The sequence below is a fragment of the Tiliqua scincoides genome, chromosome 10, assembly GCF_035046505.1.
Source record: "Tiliqua scincoides isolate rTilSci1 chromosome 10, rTilSci1.hap2, whole genome shotgun sequence".
NCBI lineage: Eukaryota > Metazoa > Chordata > Lepidosauria > Squamata > Scincidae > Tiliqua > Tiliqua scincoides.
Genome location: NC_089830.1, coordinates 8,601,997 through 8,611,788, shown reverse-complemented (window position 1 = coordinate 8,611,788; position 9,792 = coordinate 8,601,997).

The window sequence follows — 9,792 nt, the reverse complement described above, 5'->3', positions numbered from 1 at the left end:
GGAAACACCCAAGACTTCCGGAAGCGCGGTGACGTGTTTCCGCCGAGCCACCGAGAGGCCCGCGAAGGGGGCGTGGCCTGTCATGTGTCCTGGTTTCCTTGGAAACGGGCAGGGAATGGGCGTTGGCCTTGGGAAGAGATGCAGCCAAGGGGGCGTGGCTTAGGGGTGGGGGCGGGCCGCAGAAGGGCGTGGCCTATAACGGTTGCTCCGGGCTCCCCCTCGGTTCCCTTGGAAACGGGCTGAGGTGGGCGTTGGGCTCACGGGTGGAAGGGGCGTGGCCTGCAACGCACCCCCCTCCTCCGGTTCCCAAGGAAATGGGTTGGGCGTTCGGCTGAGGCGGAGGTGCAGCAAAGGGGCGTGGCCTGTTACTCTCCTGGTTCCTGCAGTTCCCATGGAAACGGGCAGAGCGCTGGGCCGAGAGTTGGAAGTGGAGAAGGAGGACCAAAGGGGGCGGTCCCGCCTGGGCCCTCAGTTGGTCTCTGGGGGGCGTGGCCCTTCATGTCTGGGGGGCAGGGGGTGCATAGAATAGTCTGTGGAACCCCTTGCCGCAGGAGGCGGAGCTGCTTCAGGAAGGGGATTGGCCTGTGGAACTCCTTGCCACAGGAGGCGGAGATGTGATGTCGTCTGGCCTAGATGCCTTAAAAAGGGGATTGGACAGGTTTCTGGAGGAAAAGTCCTCCACAGGTTACAAGCCATGATGCACAGGCTCCTGGTTTTAGAAGCAGCCTGTCTCAGCATGCCAGTTGCAACAGGATCTCATTGTCTTGCTTGCAGGCATCTGGAAAGGCCTTTGGTCTGATCCAGCAGGGCTCCTCTTATGTTCTTATTCCCACAGCTGGTTTCATATCAGTGCCTGCATAGAAGGGCTGCCTGTTGAGAGGGCTGGGAATCCCACCTCTCCAAGAGCTGCTTCCCTGAGTCAGCCTGCAGTCAGCACGGTCAGCATGGCTGTGGGTCTCTCTGCTGGCTTGTGACTTGCACTGCAGTCCTGGCCACACTTACCTGTGAGAAAGGGCCATTGAACTGTACAAGGCTGACTTCTGAGTAGATGAGTATAGGAGGATTGCACTGTTGTACTTACAGTCTTGTACCCACTTACCAGGAACTTCCACTGAAATAAAAGGTGAGTAGAGTAGAAGCAGAGCAGAGTTGCTTCTGAGTAGACATGCATAGGATTGTGCTGAAAGGGTTGTAATGCATTACGTCTAGCCTTCCCTGTCTGCAGTCTGGGCACCTGGGACTCACTTGGAAAAGGGTGCAAGAATGCTGCTATCCAGTGCATACAGAGCGAGTTACTGGGTGGGGGTGCGGGCACCTGGCTGCAGGGGGTTGTCTGAGAGATCAGTAATTCGCAGAGGGTGCAGTAGTTCCAAGTGCAGCAGGTTTCCCAGGCTCTTGGGTGCTGCTCTTGGGGGGCGGGCAGCACTCATCGCTTAAAGTGGCAAGCTCTGCAAAGGTGAATCCACCTGCTGTCTCTTCTCTGTTTTTGTCTCTGACATGGGAGGGGGAGGGTGTCAGGCTTGGAGGTGACTCAGTGACACAGGGGTGAAACCGACCCAGATGCCGTTAGTCCCTGAGCTGCTTTTGCTGCTGTCAGATCTTGCACTAGAGGTGTACTGGACACTGCACAGTACTCTGAAGTGTTGAAATGGATCTAGCCTAACAGACCACACCAGTGAAGTCTGGGGACCTTGATGGTGGCCTTAGCCTTAGCATATTCCTAGGCAGGGACTGCAGACTGGTTTCTGTGTCTCACCAGCACATGGGCACTAGAGAAAAGAACCATCAGCATGAAAAATAGTGTAACTTGGCAAAGAGCATCCAGACCATACAGTATTTCTTGTGGGAGTATTCATATTTTTTAAAAAACTTTTACTTTCACATGTTCAAAACTTTTTTTTTAAGTGACTCTTAAGCCTCCTCCATTATTTGCTTTTATGATGCCTTACAGTGCTTTGCTTCTTGAAAGTGGATAGTCCCTCAGGTCTAAAGCAGTCTGAAATTAGAGGGAGCTAAGAAGCAGTTGCTTAGACTCTGATTTTAATTTCCCTTTGAAAAATGAGGGTTTTCCTCTCTCCCCTACGCATTTATTGGGATAGATTTATCTGTGTATAAAGCACTCACTCAAGTGGGACATTAAAAAAAAGTCCAAATTGCAACTAATTCTTTAAGCTCTCAGACTGGAGGCTTCGATGGAAGACTTCACCCAGCCACAGTGTGGTTTTGATTAACGCTGATATCCATCTGTCAGAGGGTTCTTTTGATTTCCGAACTCTCAGACTAAATAGTTGAGTAATACTTGCTCTTCTCACCCCGCACTCTCCCTCCTCTTCTGTAGGAAGACAACTTTGTGTGTTGTTTGGGGGTGGGGGGAGGGAGAAAGAACAACTTGGGATGTTCCCAGAAAGCCAACGTCCCATCTCTTTGTAAGAATAGAAGAAGTGAGCTTCAGGAATGTAGCTCAAACTCCGGCCAAACTTGCTAAGAGCACACAGATGAAGAAATGTGCTATGAGACAACAACATTCTGCTCTGATGCATAGGAAATAACAGGATAACTCAGTCCAGAGCACATCAGAGCAGACAATACAGTGTTAACGGATGATGCAGAACAGGACCTGTGAAGGATGTTCAAGGGCAAGTGTCTCCTTTCTGGTGCCCTTGGTGGGTGGGTGTTGTTTGAGCAGGGCTCTCTTTTGGTGTCCTTTCCCCTTTGTTCCCTCATCACCTGTTTCCTTTCCACCCTATCATGTCTGCTGACGTCCTCCCATCTGGTTTATCATTTCTAGTTCTCTGGACTGAGTTATCCCGTTCTTTCCTGTGCATTACACAGCATCTGAGCAGAATATTGTGGTCTCATGCCACATGTCTTCATCTGTGCACTCTCTTAGTAATTCCCCCCCCCCCCCGAAAAAAGGGAGCAACAATTGCGAAATCATTTCCATGTAGGAAACGAGCTTTTTCCAGTCAAATGGAATCTGGAATGGCTTTCAGTGTGAAACTTTGCTGCTGCTTCCTTTTGGCAAAATTTAAAATGCAGACACGATTCAAACCTGAGACAACTGAAGCAAGATGTACAGCCTGTGAGGCTTCCATTTTAAGGGCATTGACCTTCCCCACTCCCCAATATTTTTCTCTTTGCTGTACGTTTGAAGGTTCTATTGCTGGAGAGAGGCAGTCCTGTCTTCAAAGAGTAGAGAACAATTTGAAAGAATAAATTTGCCACTCTGCAAACAGATATGGGAGTATTCATATTGTTTTAGTGCAGGAGTCCCCAAACCCTGGCCCGGGGGCCAGATGTGGTCTGCCCGCGGCCAGCATCTGATCCCCTGAGAGTCTCTGGCCCAGTTGACCAAACACAACTGGAGTTATGCTTGTGGGGTGGTGAAATGGGGGTCCATTTAAGTGTGTGCTTTGGGCTGTGTTTGCATTTTGAGAAATCCTGGATGTTTGAGCCCATTCATTCTTTTATTAGATCATCTAAGTTTCCGCCTTGTCCATATTCGGCAAGAAGACCAACAAGGCGGCAGACTGGTTTGAAGCCCACTCTGAGGAGTTGACACCAGTCATTGAGGAAAAGAGGAGAGCTCAAGCAGCATACAAGGCCTGTCCCAGTGAGCGCAACCTGCAGGTCCTCCGAACTGCTCGCAGCAAAGTCCAACAGACTGCCAGGAGATGTGCTAACGACTACTGGCTCCAGCTCTGTTCCGAGATACAGATAGCAGCTGACACGGGCAACATCAAGGGGATGTATGATGGTATCAAGCAGGCCCTAGGTCCAACACAGAGGAAAATTGCCCCTCTGAAGTCTGCCACAGGCGAGGTCATCCAGGATCGGGCGCAGCAGATGGAACGCTGGGTGCAGCACTACTCTGAGCTATATTCCAGAGAAAATGTAGTCACCGAAGAAGCACTGAACAACATTGAGTGCCTGCCTGTGCTGGAAGAGCTTGACAGTGAACCAACCCTAGAAGAACTTCACGTGGCCCTGGACTCCCTTGCCTTTGGCAAGGCACCTGGAAAAGACAGCATCCCTGCTGAAGTCCTAAAATGCTGCAAAGATATCATCGTCACTGAGCTGCATGAAATCCTCTGTCTCTGCTGGAGAGAAGGTGGAGTACCTCAAGACATGAGGGATGCAAACATCATCACGCTGTACAAGAACAAAGGAGACAGGGGTAACTGCAACAACTACCGTGGCATCTCTCTCCTTAGCGTTGTAGGAAAGCTGTTTGCCCAAGTTGTACTAAAGAGGCTCCAGGTACTTGCAGAGAGCGTCTATCCAGAATCGCAGTGTGGATTCCGAGCCAACAGGTCCACCACTGATATGGTATTCTCCCTTAGACAACTGCAGGAGAAATGCAGGGAACAACGACAGCCACTCTTTATAGCCTTCATAGATCTCACAAAGGCTTTCGACCTGGTCAGCAGAGACGGCCTCTTCAAGATTCTCCCCAAGATTGGATGTCCACCCAGGCTCCTCAGCATCATCAGATCTTTCCACAAGGACATGAAGGGCACTGTTGTCTTCGATGGCTCCACATCAGACCCTTTTGACATCCGAAGCGGAGTGAAGCAGGGCTGTGTTCTTGCACCAACCTTGTTTGGGATTTTCTTCGCTGTCCTGCTGAAGCAGGCCTTTGGAACTGCAACAGAAGGCATCTATCTCCGGACCAGATCAGACGGAAAGCTCTTCAACCTCTCCAGACTGAGAGCAAAATCCAAAGTCCAGCTGAAATGTCTGCGTGACTTCCTCTCTGCCGACGATGCAGCTGTCACTACCCACTCTGCCAAAGATCTCCAGCAGCTCATGGATTGTTTTAGCAAGGCCTGCCAAGATTTTGGACTGACAATCAGCCTGAAGAAAACACAGGTCATGGTTCAGGATGTGGACTCACCTCCCTGCATTACAATCTCTGAGCATGAACTGGAGGTTGTCCATGACTTTGTGTACCTTGGCTCAACGATCTCCGACACTCTTTCTCTCGATACCGAGCTAAACAAGCGCATCGGTAAAGCAGCTACCACGTTTTCCAGACTCACAAAGAGAGTCTGGTCCAACAAGAAGCTGACGGAACATACCAAGATCCAGGTCTACAGAGCTTTCGTCCTGGGTACACTTCTGTACTGCAGCGAGTCATGGACTCTTCGCTCACAACAGGAGAGGAAACTGAGCGCTTTCCACATGCGCTGCCTCCGACGCATCCTCGGCATCACCTGGCAGGACAAAGTTCCAAACAACACAGTCCTGGAACGTGCTGGAATCCCTAGCATGTATTCACTGCTGAAACAGAGACGCCTGCGTTGGCTTGGTCATGTCGTGAGAATGGATGATGGCCGGATCCCAAAGGATCTCCTCTATGGAGAACTCGTGCAAGGAAAGCGCCCTACAGGTAGACCACAGCTGCGATACAAGGACATCTGCAAGAGGGATCTGAAGGCCTTAGCGATGGACCTCAACAAGTGGGAAACCCTGGCCTCTGAGCGGCCCGCTTGGAGGCAGGCTGTGCAGCATGGCCTTTCCCAGTTTGAAGAGACACTTTGCCAACAGTCTGAGGCAAAGAGGCAAAGAAGGAAGGCCCATAGCCAGGGAGACAGACCAGGGACAGACTGCACTTGTTCCCAGTGTGGAAGGGATTGTCACTCCCAGATTGGCCTTTTCAGCCACACTAGACGCTGTGCCAGAACCACCTTTCAGAGCGCGATACCATAGTCTTTCGAGACTGAAGGTTGCCAATACATAAGTTCCATCTCAAATGTATTTATTTAAATTTTATATTTAATTTTTGTTTTTCCAGCCCTCGACACTGTGCCAGATATTTGATGCAGTCATTCGGCCAAAAATGGAAGGCTGTTTCAATCCATGCTCAACTCTCTTAAAGCTATTGTCTGTCTCCAGCTACTTTTTCTTTCCCTTAATACGCCCCCCCCCACTTCCAAATGCTCCCAAGGTAAGGCTGGCAGACCACCTCACTTGCAGCAAGAGTGTGGAGTTCACAGGGTACAATACATTATTATATGTATAAAATACTCCTAGAGTGATTGATTTGGGGTGACAGCTTGTATAAAGCTGGGATTTCTGAAATTTTAAAGGAATCCCTTCTACCTCCTTTTCATCTTTTTATTTCACAAAAAAAGTTACTCTGCTTCAGTGTCCTTAGGTAAGGCCACTGAAAGAACATGTGAGAAGGACCCCCTTACTTTCTCTTTGTGCTCAAGCTGAGATTTTGTTGGAAGGAGAAAATCATTTTTAATGTAAACACACATCAACAAGGTATATACGTACATTCCCTCCATTGTGATGGAGGCAAAAGACTAGCAAATTTGGAGGGGAGGGGGGATCCGGCATGTAAGCATGTTAAACTTGACTTGCCCATGGAGCTGTTGAAAGTTTGGATTTATATTAAACATGGAAGAGAGAAGGTAATCCTTTCAATCAGTCACTGTTAGGAGAGATTTGCTCAATGTTGAAAGAATGACTTTGTAGATTGCAAGGGAAAGGGAGTCTACCATACTCTATTTTTTTTTTTTTTGTAACTGTTGGTTCTGTACCACTTTTTTTTTTAAACTTGAATTTGTATCCATAATGTTGTTAAATGGACTAGTTTGGCCTCCCTATGGTCTTGTATGTTCTGAGGTGTTGTATGTTCTTTTATGTCCGTTTGGGTGGAAGAATCTGACAGCTGGCATCAATCAAGATGATATTCTTCAATTCTCTCTGGGGTCACTCCACCAATGGACTAATTCAAGGTGCTACTTTGAGGGTGCTGCTGGAAAATCGAAGAGAAAAAGAGAAAGGTGCCAGCTTGCAGGGCTTGTAGTTCCTCCCAAGAGCAAATTTTATCTGGCCCATAGCAACTTAAAATATTTTTTTTCCAACCATGCGATCAGACAGTTAACACATGTAGTTCTGTCCACTACACTCCTTTCCAAATGGTGAGAGTTTATGTCAACCTGGCTAACCTTCATTTTCAGTCACCTGAGCCATGTACTTTAAGATCCTCAAATTCATGATTTGATTATTCGTGATTATTCATGATTATTTGATTGACATGATTATTCAATGTCAGCCTCACCCCACCAATAAAACAAATTGGGTTTCCGCATGCTGACTTTTCAACAATGCTGTAAAACGATCACAGTTTATAGTGTCATTTTTTGCACATGTGTAAACAAATAATAACAAACTGGTTGCACAATGGATTGGGCTTGCCTCTGCCCTATATAAAACTGTTTTTTGTTTTTTTTTTACTTGTGAAAATTTGTAAAATATATGAAGTGGCCCAAGTTTGGATACCCCTGATTGAAAGCTTGTTATGGAGAGAAACTGGGCAGGCTTCACACTATCACGTGACTTAAGGAAGTTGTGCCAGACATACTGTGGCCTTGTGAGTGATGCCATGTGTGTGTTTTGTGTGTGTGTGGAGTTTTGTATCCCACTCCTAAGCAGATGCACCACTGCATCTGTCTGTAGCAACAGTTCAATGGCCTTGTAATGGCAGCCTGTGATGCTGCACCAGCCACAGTGCAAGGGGAGACCTTCCCAAGGCTCTTGTTCCAGCCGAGGCAGTCTGAGTCCCAGAGACTGAGTGACTTGAGGCCCCACTCAAACAAAGGCTCTTTTTTCATCAAGAGAGCTAAGAGTATTGAAGGGTCACAGCCAGTGGCTGTGTGGTGGGAGGTACATTGCTACAGGTACTGCATCTTGAGGGTGAGTCTTAAGTGCGGAAAGTGCCTCTCAGAGTCCTCTAAGACACCCCCTCAAGGAGTGGTACCCAGGACCTCAGAAGGAACTCAGTGTCCTCCTGACCTCAGAAAGTGTCCTGGAGGCCTCCAAAAGGCACTTCTGGTTTTCACAGAAGAGGAGAGTCCTATAAGATGTCATATGTGGAGTGTTATGGGGATTATGAGGGGCATTAAAAAATTTTGTGCCCTTGGGTGCCAGATGCTTTAGCTACGCCACTGGTCACAGTCAAGTGCTGAGCTGTTGCTAATACAGGACCAAGCTCTCTGTCTCTCTCTCTCTCTCTGTGTCCCTTCTATCTTTGCCTCTGTCTCTGGGAGGAAAAACTGGAGAGTGAGCTCGGAAGAGAGACCTCCTTCAGTTTTTGCCTTCACATAATCTTTGTACAGGTCAAAGGCTGAACTTAGAGACGCTCCTGCCCACTTGTGGTCTGGTATGCTGCTCGTTTATCATCATCGTTTATCATCATGGTGAAATGGAATCCCCTCGGAAAGATACAAGTGTGCAATGTTTACTTAAGTGCAAAGTAGATGATGGGGCTGGCAGCAAACACTCCAGGAGAGCTTGGTACAGCTCTGGAACCGACACAACTATGCGGCTCCCACACCCCTGGCGGAGCCAGGAAGACAATTCAATTAGCCTTTCCTAGAATTGCAACTGCTCAAAGCCCTTTGGCTGTGAAAAGCTGCAAGCAGGGAAATTCCAGTTGGAGGACAGAGCGGGCTGTGTCCAGCCAAGAGGCCACTTGGCTTGACTCAGCAGGGGCACACAGAAGGGGGGCCTCTGGGTGCACCTCACCTCTGGCATCTGGCTCAGGTCATAATGGACATAGTGATGATGGGAGGCATCATAATAATCAAAGGCAGCTCAGTGAAGCACAAAGTTGATGAAGCTGGCTCTCTTTTGAGGTCTGGCTTTACTATTCCAGATGTGTGTGGGTTCTGCTGGTCTCTCTTTTCCCTCCTTCAGATTAGCTTGGGGAGGGGGAAGAGGGAAGAGAGAAAAGGCTCACACCAAGCCCCAGCAGTGTATTACTGTGAGTGTGATCCAGGACAGTGTTTCTCAAACTGTGGGTTGGGACCCAATAGGTGAGTCATGAGCCAATTTCAGGTGGATCCCCGTTCATTTCAATATTTTATTTTTAATGTATTAGACTTGATGCTGCCATGGTATGTGACTGCATTTGGGGAAGTGTTACAGATCTGTTCTTTTAATAGGCTATTGTATATATGATAGTAAATGGGACTTACTCCTGGGTAGGATTGGGAAGGATTGCAGCCTAGAATTGTTAAAAATTTTCCTGCTTAAAGATGTCACTTCTGGTCATGACATCACTTCCAGTGATGTCTAAAACAGATTCTCATTCTAAAAAGTGGGTCCTGGTGCTAAAAGTGTGAGAACCACTGATTCAGGATATCTGAACTCTGAAAAGCCTGAAACAAAATGTAAAGATTGGAAAGGAAATAGGGGGGGAAAGGTTGGGAATACAGGTGGACCAAGAGACAATGATAGGGAAAACCTTGGAAACAAAAAGAGATAGATACAAAAAAGGAGAAAAAACTGGAAAAAGAGAAGCAGGATGAAGGGGGGGAAGAGAACAGAAACACAGAGAGACAAAGCAAGCAACCGGCTGAAGAAAAGAAAAAAGAAATGAACCAAAAACAGAAAGGGGAGGTACACACCAGCCTTGTCCTATTCAATTAATAAAACGAACACATCGCTTGTTTTAGGGGCTTGTTAGTCATGATATTTTGTGGCATGCTCCATCACCACCTTAATAATGAGTTATCACGAATATCCTTGCCTTTCTGGTCATCCCCACTGGGAGGTGGACCTATAAATATAGGAATGGGACCTTTGTTTGTTTTGTTTTTAATCTGAAATGTTGAAGCCATTTCAGGGCAGACACCCCTGAGCGTTTACCACAAACATGAAACATGTATTCTCAATACTGCTTGAAACACAAAAGAGAGGGGGCTTGAAGGAAGGGCCATTCATTGCCTTTGTGCAATCTCAGGGTATCGAGCAGGCGACTTCTGGTCTCATCCT